At 43.4% G+C, this 20,237-nt stretch overlaps 1 protein-coding gene across 1 annotated transcript in view; it reads right to left on the minus strand.

Annotated features, from left to right (window-relative positions):
- Positions 1-20,237, minus strand: part of MAD1L1 (mitotic arrest deficient 1 like 1) — a 352,928-nt gene that overhangs the window by 294,736 nt on the left and 37,955 nt on the right. The window lies entirely within an intron of this gene.

Genomic DNA, 20,237 nt, shown 5'->3' on the forward strand with positions numbered 1-20,237 from the left:
CTGAAGCAAAAGGAAGGAAGAAGATGAGGTTAGAATATCAACACTGGAGGGCTTCAGATAATTCCTGAAGGAAGGTATGTAAGTGATAAGAAGATGTAGCACACCGTATCACACAAAGTCATTGTCCTGGACTATCTCAACCAAGTGCTATCAGCCCTTCTTAAATTCAGTGGCCATGCTGGTTAGACATTATGGAAGTGTAAGTTCAACACAACTGGAGGGCACTGGTGTCAGGCTTCCCAACCAGAACAGATGGGAAGTCACAGATCTCCGGACACTTCGTAGCTTGTTTCCTCAGCCTGACTTGAAAGAAGGCTCACAGACAGTTAACTTTCAGTTAGACTAGACTATTTATTACAGGCAAAATGATGATGCAAATGACTATGATATCCTCTCCAAGGTTTAAGCTTGTGGTGGCTTCTTCCCTCCCTCCCACCCTTCCAGATTAAGAAATGCTTGGCATGGCATCTGATGGCTCTGAAGCCAAGCAATTTATCGAATGCTTACCTAATGGCCAAATCTGGTCTGCGAAATGCTTGGCCTCAGCCTTCACCATCAGACTGGGAATGGCCTCTTACGCCCACATTGAAGAAACTTGCTAATTCCACCTTCTTCCAGTGGCAAGATTGACCCTAACTGGACACACGCATGGCAAGACTGCAGAGTAAATACGGAGGATTGGATCAAAAATCATTTGTGGTCTGTGAAATGCTTACTTGATTATCCTACAAATTCCTTCTTAATTAAAAAACAGTCGAAAGGGTCCTAATGAATAAAAGCCTTGCCAACCTCACTTTATCCGTTTTCTACCTTCCTTTCCCATACTCTTATAAATTCTAATATATTTCACTTCTGAGAATTCTGAATAAGCATATAGGCTGTGGCATGTTCAAGCATGTAATGCTATTAATCATTTTAAGGTTTCTATCTCGAGTCCCTGCATCAGATCTACAATATCTTGGCATCCCCTAACTTACTGTACGCCACATTTCATCTTTTTAAAAATTATTCTTACACAACCTACAACCTCAGAGTCCTTCTACTCTCTTCAAATCAGCCCTTCCAGGTAAACCAGAGGAGGAAACACAACCAGATGAACAAATTCTACTTTATTGTAAGGCTACATTAACAGAATGGGACGCGGTGGCGCTGCGGGTTAAACCGCTGAGCTGCCGATCGGAAGGTCGGCGGTTCGAAACCACGCAGCGGGGTGAGCTCCCGTTGCTCGTCCCAGCTCCTGCTCACCTAGCAGTTCGAAAACATGCAAATGTGAGTAGATCAATAGGTACCGCTTCGGCGGGCAGGTAACGGCGTTCCGAGTCGTCATGCTGGCCACATGACCCGGAAGTGTCTATGACAATGCCGGCTCCAAGGCTTAGAAACGGAGATGAGCACCGCCCCCTAGAGTCGGACACGACTGGACTTTACGTCAAGGGAAACCTTTACCTTTACCTACATTAACAGAATCTTGCAAGTCTGACGGTACAAATCTCCCACCCTCCCTATTTATTGCTTGAGTGGTCAGGGTGGGTCTCCCAAGTTTCTTCTTTAGACCCTTACCCTCTCTCGGACTCCATTTCCTTATCTGATGGTTCCCTAGACGGCATCTCTTCCCTCTGTTCCCCAAGGTCACCCTCACACTCCATCACACCTCAATTCCCTGGGAGAATTCTCCACCACTGTATCTCCAACATGTTTCAGTGTTCAAACGGTACATCTTCCACCATCTATGTCTCATGATATGCTGATCTCCTAATTACAGAATAATCATTTTTGAAGCTAACAATGTCTCTCTGCCTATTTATGCACTGTTAACTCTCAAATTTTCTGTTGCCATCAGCTCCCCACCAATGGCTCACTTGGGCAGTTCTTTACTCCACAGGTGACATGCCCTGTCACTGGAGCCTATGCGTGAGGTCAACTGGTTTATCTGTATGTCTCATTTAGCAAGAGAATTTTAAAAAATCAGATCAATGAATAAAGAGCAAAAACTCAGCAATGTTAAGCAAAATCATTTTTAAAAACTCTTGACCTGAAGTCCACCCTACAATAGCTAATTCCAGACATGTCTTTAGAAATTATGACACCTGTATTCTGCCTTTCCTCGTAAAAGTTCAAGAGTGTCTACAGGGGACTGCGATTCAAATGAACAATGAAATACGACATAGCATATAGTGAACTTTTTAAAACTGATTTTGCAGCAAAAGACCCAAGAGGAAGGAATAATTCTGGACTGTAATAGCAGCCAGGCCTGCATTTCAAATTGTTCAGCCATCGTCTCTCTTCACATACATTTCATTCACAGGGTACTCATCTTGCAATCTTTTATCATAAATCTTTTGATCTTCACGATGTCCATTCTATTCTTATGTAAATCTTGCAAAAGGAACGAAGTAAAAAGCAGAGTTTTAAAAACTCATGCTGCAGTCTATAAAAGGATATTTATATCCTCAGAAGATGCCAGAGCAAGACAGTACTTTCTGGAGACTCCTTGGTGTATTAAAATTGTACTTCTATAGCTGACAAACAATGCTCAGCCAATTCCAAAGGTGGAGGGGGGGAGTCCACAAACTGGGCAGGACATTCCTGGATTAGGGACCTTTAAGGCAGAGAAGAGCGTGGACAATTTGAGCGGACGTTATGCAGAACATTGGCCCTTATATTCTGACCGGGTCTTCAAATGCATTCTTGAAAGGCAATCAAGAGTATGAGAGGTCCTAAACCTCAACAGGAAGGCCTTCATACACCATGTCATTCCACTTGGGATCAGAAATGTCCATGTTTCACTCAAGTATTAGATGTTAAGAGAAGAGGATAAGAAGTGGCTGGCATTCTGAATGTGCCAAAGATCTGTATGAAAACTCAAGATGTATTTATTTGTTTATTTTATTTATTTACCCAATTTGTCCCCGCCCATCTCCTCCCATCGGGGGACTCTGGGCGGTTTACAATCAATTAAAACAACAATCATAAAATATGCAGTATAAAATTACAACAATAAATAATATAAATAAGAGTAAAGATAGAAAGTCCAAGCGGCGAAAGAATCTAAAACAGTCCAAGTGTGGGAGGGGTGGTCTAAAGCAGCCATCCCCATGTAGATCCATTCCCCTCCCTGCCCCAAGCGAGGCGGCAGAGCCAGGTCTTCAGACTCCTCCTGAAGGCCAGGTGCGATGGGGCCAATCTCACCTCAGGGGGCAGCGTGTTCCACAGGGCGGGAGCTACTGCAGAGTAGGCCCGCTTCCTGGACCCCACCAAATGAAGTTGTCTTAGAGACGGGGTCCGCAGCATGCCCTCTCTGCACAATCGAGTGGGACAGGCTGATGAAACGGGGAAGAGGCGGTCCCTTAGGTAACCTGGTCCCATGCCATGTAGGGCTTTAAAGGTGATGACCAACACCTTGAATTGGACCCCGAAGCAAACTGGTACCCAATGCAGCTCATGCAGCAAATGTGTTGCTTGTGCCCTTCTAGGGGCACCAAAAACAGCCCACGCGGCCGCATTCTGGACCAGCTGAAGCTTCTGGATACTCTTCAAGGGTTGCCCCATGTAGAGCGCATTGCAATAGTCTATATGAGAGATAACAAGGGTATGAGTGACTGTTCGAAGGGCCTCCCGATCCAGGAAGGGATTTTATTTATTAGTATCTGGGTATATGCGAGAAGTGGAAGGGAAGAATACATCCTGTTTTCTATTATTCCCTCTTTTAGACTGGAGGCTTTCATAGAGGAGATGTACCTTGCTATAAAACTGAAACCACACCAAACTGGCATGCTATGTCAATTATTACTAATGAAATGCAAAGAATCTTTATGCACAGATGCCATGCATTTCATTGCCTGTTTCATTCCTTTTCTTTTTATCTATTACGTTTTCTCTCTCTCTCTCTCTCTCTCGGAGAGAATACCATCAGCCACCATCCCTCCAGAAAGGAAGCTATTTTGAAGAACTTAAAGCAACTCGTCAATGAGCTGGATGGGATGCTCAGAATCCTCTTCCAAGATCCCTCTGAACAAAGAGAATAAAAATGGAGGTCAAAAGCTACTGAGGTACAACAAGGGAACCAGACCATACTCTGTAAAGGAGAATATGCAAACTACTCGCTGTTTCATATTTCTATATTATTTATGATGAACCGATGTTCACTTGAAATCACATGCTCATGTTGCTTAAAAATTCAAACTTGACACTTTGAATGTAAGAGCTGGAAAACAACGAAGGCCGTTGGGATCTCTCCTACCCAACACAGAAGAACTTCACTTGAAAATCTCCAGGGAAAAGGAGCTGCTATACACAATTCATCCCTCAGTCCATCTCCCTGGTGCTTAAAAAACATTTCTTTCTTTGCCTTTCCTCAACTAAAGATGAGAGATGGTTAAATATTTCAAGGTTGTCAGCATTTTCGGTGCAATGTTCTTTTCTCCAGGCTAACAACGCGTCATTCTCTTTGCATTCCTTCCCAGATTTCTGTCATGACTTTTTGTCGTCTTAGCATCCCCTGATTTATTTACAGGTTTATCCTTCAAGAGGTAGGAAAAGTAGCCATTCTGATGACTTGTGAGCCCAAGTTCATAGCATGCGGTTCTGCAACGGGCAGGCACTTCTGCTCCTCAGCATTTTACGATCAGCTATATTAAAATGATTTTAAACGTAACATAGCTTGTTCCCTTTACGGCTAAAAAAACTTGTAAGAGGGCAATCAAGTTAGCAGAACATAAAAATAAGTTAAGTCCTAAACATCCCCTTGCCTTCTTTCCTGTGTCATATACAATAAGCCAGATGGGCTGCAGAAGAAAAGGAAATTTGGGACAATTTAAAAGGCCAAGTACAACTGCGATGTTTCCCACGTGCTGCATTTCAGGAGGCTGGAAACACACACCTTACTCAGACTTACTGATGCCTGCCTTCTGAGATCAGTTAATAACACAGGGACGTCAAGGATTTTTTAAAAAATAAATAGCCCAAACAATATCTTTTCTCAGACAGGCTTCAGGCCAGCTCTGTCTCCTTTATCGTGAAAGCCTCTTTCCTGAATAACTAAATACCCACATAGGCAACCTATCCTTTTTCTTTTTTCTTGTTTATGAAGAAGAGGAAGAGGAAGAAGAGAAAGACGAGGAGGAGGAGGAGGAGGAGGATCCTGGTTTTTAAGCAGGTGTGTCATCTGGATAGATCCCTTTAGACCTCTGAGGATTGGTTTTGGTCATCGTTCAAACCAACTAGCCAGTCCCAGATGCTTACACATTTTTCTCTTCAAGTCTTTCCCTGAGTTGGCTTGGGGATAAGAAGACAATCACTCCAAGCCGTCTGCAGGGCTGTGCCCTGAAGGAGATTGCCATGCATGATCACCTAGCCTTTCTTCCGAACACCAAGTAGTAAGCAATGCACATGAAAAAAAATGGAGGGCCACCTTATTACAAATCATCACTGGTTCCACCCCTATGCAAAGAGGGACTTTTCTGTCTTTGTAAATTGAGATAGAGGGGAGGAGTGAACCATACAGCAGTACCCTAATCCATGCTAAGGAGGAAAAAAAAGCGGGGGTAGCCCTACCACTCAAATCTATGCTAAAAGTGCGACATGGCTTCAACTTAATGTGGCACGTACACCCCACCCCACCCATTGTGATTTCAAAACCACAGCCTATGGCTCAGGATAATGCATAAATGCAGCCGTGTTTATCCAAACTGTAGCTTGTTATGAAGCGTACGCTCAGCAGAAAGGTGTTGTAGGAAAAGAGAATGCACAGATCAGTACCAGCTGAACATGGAAAGATTTTCATAAACTCTTCCTAGCAATTCGGAGCAAAGACAAACCACGAGCTGATTCTCCTTCTATCTGGGATGTGGATTCTGTTAAACCAGAGTTTCCCTTGGTTTCGTTTAAGCTGCGTTAAGCATCATGCTATTTTCTCCAATGCTTAGGGGATGCTAAAGTGGTATGGGGTTGTAGTGAACAGGTGTCTTAGAAACTGAGCGTGCAGCACCTGAATCGTGGCTTCCCCAAAGCCACGTTTTGTGGCACGCTGACTGCTCAGTTTTTCAGAAACATTAATAGAAACATCACAATCAAATTATACCTTACTCAAGGCAAATAAGATGAGAAATGTCCAAACAGTTTCCAAAGAAAACGTTTATTACAGTTTTAAAAGCAAAGCATCTAAGGCTTATCCATAAAAGAGAATGAACACACATTTATATTTTTTAGGGCTGAAGCATGGTGAGCAGAAGAGGTTGTCCCCAGGAAACTGAAACTCTTGATGCAAAACCTTTTAATGCATAAAATGAAAGGCGCAAGCACTTTTCCCTAATAAAACCCAATTTTCCAGGAATTCTTAACCTAGGTTAAATAAGCAGCTAGGGAAACAGCACCAAACAGTGGTAATGAAAAGAGGGAAAGAAAACTGTTGAAAAACTGTTAGAAGCATTCTATTCTTTCCCCCTGCAAGGATATGAAAGAAGCAGACCACACATTTCTACAGCCCAAAAGTTGAAAAGAAATAAATCAGTGCTCGCTCAAAATTTTAACAATCGTACCAGCTCAGCAGGAGAATGACTGAAAAATCCTATGACCTTTTTACGTTATGCACCATGTGCAACCACACAACACAATTTTCACAAGTGTCAGAAGAATGAAATGACTTCTCCCCACCAACCATGTTTATCCTTGAATGTGCTAGGCGAAGAATACAAAGGTCACAAATGTGTTACCTTGAAATGACATCGCAGAGTCAACATTTTCAGCAAATCCCCAAACAGCAAGCAAAGGGCCAGAAAAAACGGAGCAATAATCACAGACCTATTCCAGAACAATGCCGAATCAATAAAATTTGTTTCTTAATTCTAAGCCAGAACAGCAATACAACCCTTTTGACATTTTAACCAGAATTCTCATTCCAAAAATGAGAAAGGACCGCTCCAATTGGTACGTGCCCACAGAGGTCATCTGAAACTTGCTTTAATGCTTACATGGATATAGCTACACCAGCTTCCAAAAATACGTTCATATCTCGTCCATGTGTATATTTTTGTCCACATCTTGTCCACCTGTATATTTTTCCAAATGTGAAAGAGACAGTGCTACTTTCAGCTCCCTGAGGAAATCCAATGGATACACAGGTAGTCCTTCGGGTTTGAAGACAACACACTGTTGTGCAGTTCATCTGTGGACACGGTGGTGGCTCTGCAGTCCTGGTCTGGAACCGCAGAGTCGCGCAGCGGCCACACCCCGGTGAATCCAATGAATAGGTAACACAAGAAAGGTGAATCTTCTTCGGCTATATTACACTAAATATTAACCCTTTAGGTTGTACAGGACTCTTGGTTTTTTGAGCTACTGGATGAATTAAGTGGGCCAGCAGGATCGTGTCCCCCAGTAGCTAAAACCATTGTGGAAAGCCTGTGACCTTTCAGATGTTGCTGTACGGCAAGTCCCATTATCCCTCATTACTGACTACTCTGCCTGAGGCTATGGGGAATTGGAATCTAACTATTTTGGGAAGACCATAAGTTCTCCATTCCTGGTCTACGCTCTGGGCCAACACCACGTTGAGAGCAGCTCTCGTGATCCCCTTGGTGAGATGGGCCCTCTTTCCTTCTCTTACCCTGCTGGAGCATGCAAACAGAAGACCAACAAAAAGAGCGGCTGTAGCCATTCAGTGGTACTGCTGACCACCAAAATAAAAAAAACAATAGTTGCCCACTTCTAAGAGAAGCTTCACCAGGTTCAGGTGATGTATGGAGATATATCCAGATTATTTGAGGGACTCTCTCTCCCCAGTTACATCTACCCATCCCATCAGGTCCAGCAGGAGAGGCCTGTTATGGGTCCCGTCTGCTAAAGAGTTCCATCTGACGGGACCCAGGAGGTGGGCCTTTCCTGTCATGGCACCTGCCCTTTGGAACATCATTCTCCCCTAGGTGAGATTAGCCCCAACCCTGTTGGCATTTAAGAAATCCCTCAAAACATGGTACTTTCAACAGGCTTGGGAATCCTAGGGAGCTTGCAAGATGGTTACACTGGGTGTAGAATGCTGATCCATTCTCCCATGGACTTACCTATATTTGTGTTTTATATTTGTTTTAACTGGTTGCTTTTTTCTACACCACCCAGAGCCACATCTGTGAGATGGTGGTTATACAAATTGGATGGATGGAGCAGCAGCAGATCCCATGAAGGCATGGGCTGCCAATGGAGTCAACTGTCTATCCATGCCATAGACTTTACAGCTGGTTTTCTAGGATTTGCTATGCCAACAGGTAAATCAGGCTTCACCAACATGGTGTTCACTAAAAATGTTGACTTTCACAGAATCATAGAGTTGGAAGACTCCAACCCCTTGCTCAGTGCAGGATCCACTAATGCTAGAACCAAGGACAACTCAACACTTCATGTGGCAGCCTGTTTCACTGGATGACATTTTGTACTTTTAGACACTCCTCTCCCTTAAACCTACTGTTTTCTGGCTCTGCCTACTGGGGCAATAAAGAATGTCCTTGCCTGTCTCTCTGTCTGTCTCGCTATCTCAAGTTCATTCCCTCTTTTATGTGATAACCCTACAGATGTTTACTATCATATCTAACACTTTATGGAATATGCTACACCTTTCTGGAAGGCTCAGAAGGTAGCCAGCTACAACCCATAATAATATGCCAACAGAAGCAGACGATAAAATGACATAAACGTGCGAGATTACATTTCAGATCAACAGACTGGAAACAGAATTACAGGCATTATGCTTAAATAATACTCAAAAGCAAGAGGGCCAATGAAGTAATATCAGTGCCATTTTCTTGACTCTTCTGCAGGGACCCAGCCCACATTAAAGGATAACAAATCCACAGCAGCGGCCCCAGCAGGACTGAGCAGAATATATATATTTTTAAATGAAGCCAGCATCTTCTTCTACCTATGGCTCAAGGAGATAAATGCTGGCAACCCAAAATGCAGCTCACCTTTTAGGAAAGACAGCATCTGCATTATTAGGGTTACACTGAAAAAAAAAAAGGTATGAATAGGCCAATCCCCAATAGGATCTGCGAAGAGGAACGGGCATAAAACATTGCAGAGGTTGCCTCCACGATGCTCAAATGGGATGAGAATGAATTAAGGGCACATCTGAAGGGCCAAGGGAGTAGCTTCCATGGCACGGAACCGGGAACAGAGAACAATACATTCCCAGGACATTCCCTGGGCATCGGAATGGCAAGTGCCATCTCTGCACACCACCCAAAATAAACCAAGGCCACAAAGGGCAAGCTATTTACTCTGTGGCATCTAATGAAACTCCTAAATCTCCCTGTCTAATGCCAGATGCCCACAGTTAACCAGAGAGAGCTCAGCAGATGCTTCGGATCTGCACCGTATCAAGCCGGAGGAAGTTTTAAAGCTGTGCAGGGCGCTCGCCTTGAGGGCTCCCCAGGAAGTCTTTCTCCAAGACTGCTGCACTGGCACCAAGTGATTCACCAGCTTGTACCTTCCTCCCTTTCGTATGCAGCATTTTTAATCTAATTGGCTGCAGGATTTATCATCTCAGCAACAGCGTTCCGGCTGTGCTGCACAAAACGATGTTGCTGTTTTAAATGGGATGGGTGAAGAAAGGACGGAAAGGAAATGAGCGCCATCTTCTGTCCGGAGCAAATTCCTGCACCCAGAAGAGAGATTTCTCCATTGCACCTGCTGCTTTCTTCCTCCCTTTATGCCAAGGAAGGAAACCCACAGCTTCAAAGAAATGATTTTCTGCTCAGAGAGTCATTCTGCCACCTGACAAGTTTTCTGCATACGCAAGTTAAAATTAATCTAAAACTGAAGTGCAACCAGCCCGGCCAGGCTTTGAAAAGACTAGATTAAGCAAAAAAAAAAAAAAAAAAAGGCGGGGGGGGGAGATGCAGTTAAGGCAGCAAAAAATTAACATTTCGCCATCAGCACTGTACAATGAAAAGGTTTGTCAGGCACCCACGGAGTTGACACATGTTCATATCTGTCAGCATTTACATGATAAGTCCCAATTTTCAGCCATTGTTGATCAAACCAAACAAAATTGGGTATGCAACTTTTCAGGCCCAGATGCTGAAATAAATTATGCACATTAGTCATTTACGTTTCAGAGCGGCAAAGAGCTTTTTTTTTTTTTTGGAGGGGGTGGGGGAGGTTTCTTTCTTTTTTTTTTTTGCAACTTACGACAATTTGAATATTTTGCTAGGCTCAGCTAAACAAGAGTTCTTCCTAAGGAAACTTCTCGAGATAATGAATCCTTTACAAAAAGTCAGGGTGGGTATTTATGGACGGAGGGAGGAATTCTGTCCGTGCTTGGCTCATGGATAGGGCCCACAGAGTTCACTGTGTTGTCATAATTCAAACCTAACATATTGCGAAGAAGCAGAGGTGGAATGAATGCGTGTGCACAGGGAGCTAACAATTCTAAATGTTCCTTAGGTAAATTTTTTATTTTATTTCATTTATGTTTCAATTTTAGTCACCACCCATCTCACTCAAAGAGTGACTCTGGGCGGTTTACAATAAAACAAGAATAAATCATTGTTAAAATACAATAAAACAATATTCTTAAATAAAGTAATAGTCCAAGACATAGATGTTAAAAAGTTCTTAATTAACCTGATTTAATTTAAGTTACCCCTCCTCACGCCCCACATGAGAGCCAGGTCTTCACCCCTTTCCAGAAGGCCGGGAGAGTGGGGGCCCGCCTCACCTCTGGGGGAAGAGTGTTCCACAGGGCGGGGGCCACGGCGGAAAAGGCTCTCTTCTAGGGCCCCAATCAAATTGTTTCATGGACAGGGTCCGTAACATGCCCTCTCTGCCTGACTGGGTGGGACGGGTCAGTGTAATGGGGGTGAGACGGTCCCTTAGGTAACCTGGACCCATGCCATGTAGGGCTTTAAAGGTGATAACCAACACCTTGAATTGGACCCAGAAGCAAATTGGCATCCAATGCAGCTCCTGCAGCAAAGGCGTTACATGTGCCATCCTTGGGGCACCCAAGACTGCTCACGCAGACACATTTTGAACCATGCCCTAAGTGGCAGGAATGGGTGACACTCCTGGTCCAGAATGGCCATCAGTGAAGCCTGCTCTCCAACTCATCTGGAGCGAAACCCGGGTGACAGGCTCGCTGTAGTGTGCCTTCATCTACACTGCCTTTGAGCACACCAGTCAAAAGGATGGTTCCTATCACCAGGTAACGTATCAGGCAGAAATTTATTCCACAAGTGCCTTTAGAAAGGAAATAGCAAATGATTGACTGGCTGGAAAATTCATCCGGTTTCTGCACCAGCACCCCTGTATGGCTTTTCAGACAATTTACTTTAAAGGCATCATCACATTTTATAGGCTGCTCTTTAGTAGATTGGTAGCTTCATGGTGGTTAGCAAACCCTAACATACACTTGCCTTCCTTCCAGAAACCAACTCCCGTTGTGGTGCGTTGCTCTCTACACTTTTTACTATTTGACTGTGAAGTTATCATTTCGGCCTTACAATGCACATTATTTAGGACCTTCTAAAGAGGAAAATAAAACCTATCTTTCCAGTACAACTGATGCAACTATGCTTTTCAGGCAAGATTCGGCCGTTATAAAAAAAATCAAGTTTATTTGGAGGTACTCAAAGCAGACAGTAGGGGGAAGTGTTAATGGACTAATAATAATCTGACTTGATATAAGGCAAATTCAAATACGTTTAATGAATATGAGTCATAAGAGCTGGCCATAACATCATCTGGAATACCCATAGATGATCTGAAGACTATCTTGAAAATCAACAGACCACTGTCCACCTTGCATCAATGTGGTGATGCACACTCCCCATACTCTGGGAACAAACAGTCTGAAGTTACAACAGTGTTAAAAAAAAAAAGCTCTGCAACCAATCCTCACATTTATGACCATTGCAGCATCTCATGGTCATCTGATTGCCAGTTGTGTGCTTCACAACTGGATTGCAACTAGCAGAGTTAATTGAGAAGGCAGAAGTAAAATCGCAGGTCATGGTCACGCAATGTTTCACTTAACGACCATGGTGATTCGCTTAATGACTGAAGGGGCAGTGAGGTTGTAAGCCCATTGCTGTCATGTGATTTTCCGCTTAGCGACCATGGCGCTTAGCGATGGAATTGCTGGTCCCAATTGTGGTTGCCAAGCGAGGACTACCTGTAAAAGTCATCCATACCTGTAAAATTGTCAGCCTAGACAATTTACATTTAGGTTAATTTTTATATCGCCACCTGAGAGTTAAGAGTAATTCATCTAATTGTAATAGGTGGCTGTTAGCCATAGCAAGGTAGGCAATGGAAGACGGTGGAAATAAAGTGTGAAGAAACCAGGGAGAACATTATTTCATCTGCTCCTTGGAAGTCAAGCTGGTGTATCATGGGCCTGGAATCGTAAGCAACTTGCAGCAGACTGTTAAGCAAAACACTTTCCCGTCTAACTGTGCCAAAATTGCTCAGAGCCCCATCATTACACTGCTGGCTAGCTTTCTATGCAACGCTTGCCAGACACGCTAACTTAGATGCTCATTTCTAAACAAAGCCAAATAAAGAACAAGATGACAGCATCTGATTCACTTACCACGGAAGGAAGGAAGGAAGGAAGGAAGGAAGGAAGGAAGGAAGGAAGGAAGGAAGGAAGGAAGGAAGGAAGGAAGGAAGGAAGGAAGGAATCTAGCTATATGTATTCATACAACCTTACCTATGGATGGAGATGGAGATGGAGATGGAGATGGAAGGGAGGGAGGGAGGGAGGACCTCAAGCACTACCACAATCATTCCAACTACATTGCCAAAGCAAGAGATAAATAGACTGGAGTAAGCAAAGGATGGGACTCTCCTACCAATCTTCATTTGCGGCTACAGTGATATTCCAAACATTAAGAAAAAAAGATGCCGAGGGAATAAAAGTTTTCTTGATGACAACAGCCTCCTCTCAAGTTACAGCCCAAGTGACACAGATCCTTCCACTACCCGATATGAAATGTGCACCTCCGATCTTTTATTGTGTTGAGTTCCTTGGCTGTAACTGACAAGATGTCAAAAGATACCGAAGAGGTAGTGCGATAAACGTGTAACAAGCTCTCTCTACATACTTCACCACGGTGATAGACGCACAGCGTCAGGCTGAATCGGAAATAGCACAGGGAAGCTGCAGGCGAGCGAGTCCCAAAGTCCGAGACTTCAGCATCAAAGTCCAGTGCAGCTTCATTCCGTCCTTCCTCTAAACAGTTCAGGGAAACACATATGCTCCCTCCGTCTTATACCTCTAAAAGACCTACCTGCTCATTTAGGCCAAGACATGGTGACGGATTAAGTGACATCCAACAAATAACAGCTGAGAGAGCTTTCTGACTTGAAAGCAGATCTTGGGGATCTCAGGCTAGCATCTGGCCTACCATCCCAAAGACCATCCACACCTCCTCGGCACAATTAGCAGCCATTCAGGTGCAGGGACAATGCAGCCATCCTGGAAGACATATATGGGGTCCCCTCACCGACCTTTGCCCAGACTGAAGAAGCTGCTTGGACAAGCAACGAAACATTTCAACCAAAAGGGAAGAAATCCAGTTGCCAAGACTCAACCTACAGACAATTCCACCTGGATGACTGAGAATCTTCATCGACATATTGGCCTACCATGCTGTTACCAGCAGCTCCCGTATGTTCTGCCAGATCTTAAGGGGAAGTCCTACTCTGTCTCCTACCAACTTCAGAAGGATAAGAGTTGGGACACAGAATTGGCCCTTCCTGGTTACATCATCCATCTGGTTGACCTCTCTCACGTAGGAGACCCTTCAAATCTCTTCCTTAATAGCTTTCCGATGCCTACTGAACTCTACCGTCTTCAATGCACCTTTGGAATACTGTAAGCCTTACCCGCTAATGTTTAATCATTCATTCATTCATTTTCCTTTTACCCCACCCATCCAAGAAACGCGTCAGGGCAGACGACTATGTTAAAATAAACATTAAAATGTAAATATGTGATGATTAACGACAAAAACAAAACCACAGCTAGTGTGGTTGGGTTTTAGCCCAACAGTATGATGCCATCCAGGCTGGCATTAAGGCACTTCTTGAGGAAGGAAGTTCATCCTTTGAGTCATCCCAACTCAGAAGGATCCATCTCATGCAATGACCCTTGTATTTTCCTTAAGGATGGGAGCTCTAACTGTATCAACAGTCCAAACAGTAATTGACAAAGCCCTAATCACGTCAGGACTTTTCTGAGTCAAGACCAGCACCATGAATGTGCCTGGAAATGATGCACAACCCCTGAAGTTCTTTCAAAACTGATGTCATATAAATGGGACTTGGATAAAATTGACTGGCTATGTTTCTTATTTTCTCTCACATTTGCGCTGCTAAAAATCCTATCGTTTAAAAGATTTTTAATTGACTTTTTAAAAAATTACATAGACAATGCTGTTTTTTAAATTATATTCTGATGCCTTTGTTTTCTATAAATTCAAATGGCATATTAAAATAAATAACCCCATGGTCTCAAACTGAAGTACAGGTAATCCTCGACTTCTGACTGTTCGTTTATTGACAGTCCAAAGTTACGACAGCCTCAGAATGGATGCTTTACGGGCTCTAACACTTCCGACTGTCGCAAAATGTTGCACCACGCCCATGGTCACATTTCAGGCGCTTGGCTACCGGCTTGCATTTACAACTGGTTGCAGTGTCCCACAATCACATGATCGTGCTTTGCAACATTTTTGCCATTTTCTGGCAAAAAACACCCATCGGGGAAGCTGGATTCACTTAATGACCATGGTGATTTGTATAACAACCCATGATTCATTTAATGACCACCATAAAATGGTCATAAAATCAGATCTGGTCACATGGTGACTCGACTTACAACTGCACGACTTACGATGGAAATTCTGGTCCCAGTTGTGGTCGCAAGTCGAGGATTACCTGTACACTGACTCATCAAGCCATGATGTTCAAAAACTCAGAACTGGCTGGATTCACACATCACACTACACCACAGACCAAGATTCCAAACTGTGTCTGAATTCACACCAATCCGGCTTGTAATCATGGGATGTTTCATACCAGGGAGTGCTGCAGATCGAAGGTTAATTTGTTCTTTTGGAAAACAAGCAACTAAATAAACAGGCAGCACAACACATCCATCAGATGTGACCTACACCAGACAGGGTGGTGGTTAAACACTACTAATACAACCCTTAGATAAACGAGAAAAAGAAGATATCAGCTCCTCCGAGGGAAATTGTTCCGGGGAAGAAAAATAAATATGGTTAATTAAACACTATTCTTCTGTAATTGCTCCAACCCTTAGCATCAGATGCATTAGCAACACCCAGCTGTCCCAAGCAGATTTGTCTCAGATCTTGCTGTGTGTGTAAAACAAACTCAAACAGAGGCAGGGAGGCTACTCTGCTGCTCAAGTTATGCTACTTGAGCATCACAGAGGGTTCCACACACACACACACACACACACACACACACTAACAATGTTACTGAGGAAGCTGTGTGCCATCTGCGTTGTCTTCCTTATGGGGTGTTTTCTGAGGGGGGGGGACCATCCCAAACAATCTCTCTGACATTAATATAAAGGGAGATGGTCTTTCAAGCTTCCTCCAACTTGGGCAGAAGTTTGATGAAAGGTAACTTTATCAAAAAGAAGGGAGGTGCATCCCACAGCAAAAGAACACCCACTGGAAGTGTTTTTCATAATATAAATAATCCCTATGCTGGCCCGCATGTATGTGTATTTAAAGATCACTTCGTTCAAAGTGCTTACCCAAATTTGAAGGCAGAATTTGTTTCCAAACATATTAGCGTTTTTCTGTCTTTTTTTTTTTTTTCTCCAGAATCTGGCTGAGCCAAGCGAAAGACCCTAACCATGAAAATAATATTGGCTTCCGTGATGATCATCTAACACTGCAATCCAACGGCTGCGTCATACCAACGTAGTTAATTTGACCTGGATTGCAAGCAACATCACGAAGGGAGCCTGCTCCAAACCCATCACAATTTTTGCCCAGAAAATACGACAAGGCATATTACCTTTCGAACCAGCAGATCCATCTTCATATACAAGTCAGCCCATATTCTTCAAAATTCTGGCTTATTCTGAATAAGTGTGTTCATTCATGCTCTCCCCAAGCTTCCTCTGCTACCAGATACATCCCAATAATCAAATAATGTACCAATAACAATATTAACCATGACAGCTGCCGTGCACTGTGGAATACCGGTTGTGTGGTAGCATTAGCTGCATTTTTTGCCACAACACGACATCAAAGTTTAATTCTGAAGCAGGCAAAGAGAGATGCACTTAACCAACCGAGCTAGAGAATAATATTGATTCCATTCTAATTCCAATAGCAGGAAGAACTGAACTGGGCCCCAGCGGGAGGAGAGCTGTCATCAATATCCAAATGGACTGAAGGGGTGGGGGTGGGAAGTCTAATCAAGAACACCTCTGAACATCCTTCATCAGGTATGCTCTGCCTCACCTAATCATAGGGCCCGGCTTCAGGGCCAGCAACCAACCGACGTCAAACCTTACTGCCCTGTCCTATAAGGGAACAATCAACAGGAAAATCAAATGCCAAGTGCAGATGGTTCAAGAGAAGGTCCCAGTCCACCCAACTCCCTGGCAGAACACGGGGCCAGATCCTCCCTCACTTTTTTTTTTCATGTCAGAAGCACCTACCAAGGCGCTTCTGTATTGAAAGGATTTGCCAGCGGGTGACATCACCGTTGCCTGGGAGACTCCTGAGGGGACTCCTTTCATATCCCTGTTATTTTCCCACCGAAGTGGTACCTATTTATCTACTTGCATTTGCATGCTTTCGAACCGCTAGGTTAGCAGGAGCTGGGGCAAGTTGACGGGAGTTCACTCCATCACGCGGCTCTCTCACCCTCACTCACTGTCCAGCCAGGATTGCTACTGCAGGAAAAAAACAGGAGGAGGAAGCATCACGTGCTCCAGTACAAAAGGCAGGACATAGATCTAACCAGCAAAGGGGGGGAAATTAATTAATTAAGTTAGTTGTTCTCACCTACTTCAGCCAAAGCTGCCATGCTATAATTTTCTCTTTCCCACAACCCCCTCTGTTAAAACCCCCAAATTTCTCCCAAGACAAATTCAACAGAAGCAGGCTGTGCCCATAGTTAAGTCTGCTCTCCGGTTTTACAAGCAAGGAGCTGATCTTGTGTAGCAAATTGTTCCCTTGTGTCATCTTTGCCATGGCTGGTTTGTCTTCTAAAGCCATTCACCGATGCTCCTCAAGTAAATTAGCACTTAGATTTTTTCCAAATTGAGGAAAGGGGGAATTGTTTCATCAGCCAGCAAGGATGGAGAGTGGAATGCTAGATAACTTCAATAAGCCTTCTTAGAAAACAATTCCCTCTCCCATCAGAAAATATTAACTCATTCTTAAAGAATATATTGAGAAAAAACAGACAAGAGTACCGCCAGAACTTCTAAATGACTTGGATCCCCATAGCAGGTTTGCACAAATTAGTTTACTTGCCTACCCCAACAAGATGCAAAGAAGTCAGAGGTCTTGGCCACTGCCTAAATTTTCCACTAGTAAAGGTAAGGTAAAGGTTTCCCTTGACATGAAGTCCAGTCGCGTCCGACTCTAGGGGGCGGTGCTCTTCTCCGTTTCAAAGCCGAAGAGCCGGCGTTTGTCCGTAGACACTTCCTCCATGGTCATGTGTCCAGCATGACTAAACGGAGCGCTGTTACCTGCCCACCGAAGTGGTACCTATTAATCGACTCACATGTACATGTTTTCGAACTGCTAGGTTGGCAGGAGCTGGGACTAGCCATGGGAGCTCACCCCGTCACGCGGATTCGAACCGTCGACCTTCCGATCGGCAAGCTCAGCAGCTCAGCGGTTGAACCCGCAGCGTCACCGCAATTTTCCACTACTGTGTAATAATTTACAGAGTACGTGGAATTGGCCGGAGTCCCTAGAAATGTTATCTTCCATCAAGGAAGGGCCCCAAAACATCAGAGGTTCTAATGAGAATTGGCCCTGCTGTGACTTTTATCCAGTGTTCTTTTCTCACTGCTGTTTAACTGATCTGAAACGAAGAAGTCCATCTTCTGAAGATAAAGGCCAAACAGAGCATCAAGAAGCCTACACAGAAATGCCCACAGGGTGAAGTTCTCCCTAAAGACACATTCAAAAAGAAGCAGAAAACATTATATTAAGCCCCTAAACTTTATCTGGCAGAAGTAGAGCAGACTCTGGCGAGTTCATTTAGCTGCAATCCCTTCTGACTGCACGCAGTGGAAACAAATAATAACAGAAAGGTGTGTGCCTCCCCCCCCAATGAGCTGCCTATACAGGGGCAGTAGCAATAAGCAAAGTATTAATTAACATGATGCTGTTTGCTTGCTGGTATAAACAGGCATGGTTGCCACCACAGTGAAAGTTCAGTAGTAGGTCTGCTAAACTACATCTGCCCGCTGGAGCCATAAGCAGTAGAACATCACTAAATCTACGGAATATCACACTCAACTCTACCATTTATTTCTATGATATACAGCCTACTTTTAGGAGGGGACGTCCCCAAGGTGCCTCAAAACAATTGACGAAATGCAAACCGTAACAAGACAGGAATAAAACACAGGATGGCCATCAAAGAAAAATGCATGTAGGTAGTATTTGAAATATCTATTTTAGAAACGTTTTTAAAAAAATAGTAAAATGAATTCTTCCACTGCTGAAACGTAATGAAAATGGCACCCAGCTGATCACATCTGGCAAAAAAGAGTTCCACATTTTGGGCACCACAAGGGAAAACCCTTTCTCCCCGTGTTTCAGTGTTCCCAGCTCGAGGCTCTAAGGGATGATAGAGTTGATTACGGTCAGCGTGAAAAATAAAACGTGTTAAAAATAAGAACCAAAACACAAAGCAGGATAAGAACGTTACAACTGGTGGGAAGTTCATTGGTAGGCAGTCAGGATGTGTCTAATTTTACAGGCAGTTTCACAAAATTTTGGTACGTTCAAGGAAACTAAATCATATGGATCTGATAACAACCACGGTGTAAAAAAAAAGATGGGAATCTCCCAGGTGTTTTACTAGGTAGAAAGTTACAAGGTGGGACCTAGAATCCTTATAGAGGGTACAATATACCAGGACATGAGCTGCAGTTTCAATTGTCCCTGGTGCCCAGGGGCACAACCTTGGCTTGTAGGGAACTTTTCTGTGTCAGCCCTCCAAAACTGCTGTGGGGAGTGTGTTGAAGCATGCTAAAGTTAGCTCTTTGGAATTTGGAGATGGTTGTATGATGTAAGTATCTTGCTGGTTTGAAAAAGGAGGATTGACTACTCAGAAAAGCATTCTTGGATAGCACCTCAAAGGGCTTTAGAAACAAGTATGGAGCCATGGCTTCCAAGCAACCCTACAGCCAAGGATGAGAATTATAATTCAGCAACGCTTACAGATCTGTATCAAGCCACTTATGTTTGACAGTATTTTAGGTTTTTGGATGCCACATGACATTCAGAAGAGTCATGTCATAGACCACAAGCAAGCTAATCCTCATCCACTCACCAAAAAAAAAAAAAAGATCTCCATATCCTAAAAGGCAGTCTAGAGCACTAAAATTAAGCTAATTCTATACAGGTTTACCAATTCTCAAAGCAGATACCAACATAGTCCTTGGCATGTACATCTAGAAACAACAAAACGTAGGGCCTAGGGTCATGCTACATTATCAATTGTTGAATCCAATCAGATGCCATGATCACAACCACTACCCACCACTTCCAAGTTGTTTCAGCAGTAAAGGCAGTCATATTTTTATTAAACCTTTTGTCCATCACATCTTTTATGTATCACGTAACAAAATTTGCTTTTAAGGAGTTCAGGGGAGTTTTGAAATAAAGCAACAGTTAAAATATAGGCAGTCAGTTGCCACTTAAAAGAGAATAAAACATTACAGAGGAGCTGAGATCTTGATATTTGGAAGCTGAACAAATCACAGTGTCTTGGAAGACTTGAAAGTCATAATTTCCAAGATTTTTTTTTAAACAATTCCACTTATTGGTCCTTTCACATCAAAACTTTCTCTTAATCACTCTTCCTTTCCTTACATTTAAACTAGCTATGTCCAGCATGAACAAGCAACTGTTAAAAGCAGTCTTCTGAAGCAAAACATTATTCCTACCAATCAATACACCAAATAAGAACATTTTGTATGATAAATGGTGAGCTAATGC

This window comes from Candoia aspera, chromosome 14 (assembly GCF_035149785.1).
Source record: "Candoia aspera isolate rCanAsp1 chromosome 14, rCanAsp1.hap2, whole genome shotgun sequence".
Lineage (NCBI taxonomy): Eukaryota > Metazoa > Chordata > Lepidosauria > Squamata > Boidae > Candoia > Candoia aspera.